The sequence below is a fragment of the Fundulus heteroclitus genome, unplaced genomic scaffold, assembly GCF_011125445.2.
Source record: "Fundulus heteroclitus isolate FHET01 unplaced genomic scaffold, MU-UCD_Fhet_4.1 scaffold_904, whole genome shotgun sequence".
Taxonomy (NCBI): Eukaryota; Metazoa; Chordata; class Actinopteri; order Cyprinodontiformes; family Fundulidae; genus Fundulus; species Fundulus heteroclitus.
The window spans coordinates 28,168-30,000 of NW_023397367.1; positions in this window are offsets into that span (position 1 = coordinate 28,168).

Genomic DNA, 1,833 nt, shown 5'->3' on the forward strand with positions numbered 1-1,833 from the left:
TAGACCAAACGTGACCGACACTTTCATGAACTACTCGCCTCCTTTTCGGCATTGCGGATTTTCGCCACCTCCTTCAGATGGACCCTGTAGCTCTGGATCAGCGAGTCGTCTGAGGACACCCGCTGATACATGCCCAGGCGCTTCAAGATCCTGCGGGACCCTTTCGACACCCTGGCTGTGCTGCGGGGACAATTACAAGCCACACCAAACAATCCTCACAAAAACAGAGGGCGACAACAAAAGCTGGAAATGAAGCCACTAGCCGTTCTCTCTTACGGGGTCTCCGGGGCCTCTTCCTCGCTGCTTGCAGGGGAGGTTGGCTCAGCAACAGCAGCGCCCTCGACCGACGGCAGGCCCGCAGGCAGGCTCTGCCTCGCCTTGTCGGACGTTGCGGCCGCTGCCTTCATCCGCCCACGCTCATCCTCCCCGGGTGGGTCGATGACTAAAAAGTCATTCTCCTCCAGGTGCTCCAGCAGTCTGTACCTGTCGGCGGGGTCCTTACAGCACTTCTCCAGGAGACTGTAGTCCCACCGCCTGCCCAACAATGTCCAGCGCTTCATCGAGCGCTTCGCTCGGACCACCTCGGCCTGCCGCTGCTCCGGCGTCTCCTGTGCCATGCAGCGCTGGGCCAGGTGCCAGGATATGGCTGTCTGTGGCTTATTGCAGATAAGGCAATAAACCACACGACGGTCTGGCAGTCTGCAGAGAAGAAAAAAAAAAAAGGGATTATCTTAAACCGGTACAGTGTGCGTAGCCGGAAGGAGGAACTGACATAAACGCACGTTGTCTACAGTTTGGCAAAAAGCATGTGTCACTACCAGCCAACTGTTGTGGTGGGAGCAATTGATTGCAAGGTAACTGTCGACGTCCCACAAACTATACATGCATGTGGCATTTAATTATAATGTAAAGTAACTAATAATAACATGATGATGATGATGATGTTGATTTAATGTGCTAAGTAATATAGTGTATATATCTGCATCTATTTTGTTTTTTACTTTACTTTGATTATGGCCTGGTCCTCCCATGCTGCAGGTCCTGCAAAGAAACTAAAAACTGCTGAAGAGCAGGCATACGACGAGACGGCTGCAAGACACAAGGAGGAAGCGACCCTAGCCCTGCCGAAGGATGATCTGCTTGGCTGGTGGAAAGAACATGAGGGCCAGTATCCTTTTCTGTGGCTCGAGTAGCTATAAAAAACACCTGAGCATTGCAGCTACTAGTGTCCCCTCGGAGAGAGTTCGCTCCACTGCAGGGGACATTGTTACTGCCAAAAAGAGTGTGATTTCCCCTGAGTACCTGGATCCAGCTTCTGTTCCTAAACAAATTTAAAGAGCACCACGAACGGCATTGAAGCTGTTGCCTTTGTACTTATTACTAGTTCAACACTTGTTCATTTGTTCTCTGAGTGGACACCGGGCACACTCAGTTAATGCATTTCGCTGCATGGGATGTTTGCAATATATATTTAAATTTTTAATTGTTTTATAAAGCCTATGGGCTTTTTTGTCTCAGTTTGTCCTCTTGTGTTTATGAAATGATATTGTTATAATGGCAGCTACTTCCAAAAGGGGAAAAATGTCATGCATTTGAATGTTTTCATTTCACTGAGTTAAACGACCACTGAGGCCATGTAAACGGCACTGATAATCCTTATTTTGTTATTTTTAGTTTTATAAATCGTAAGCACTTTTTGTCAGTGTGTCCACTCCAGAAATAGTAATATTTGTGTCCAGTTACAGCAATATTTGTTTTCATGGCAATACCTCCAAAAGTCATTTCAATAAATATAGCTATGATCTGGTGGCCATGTTATGTCATGTCTTTATT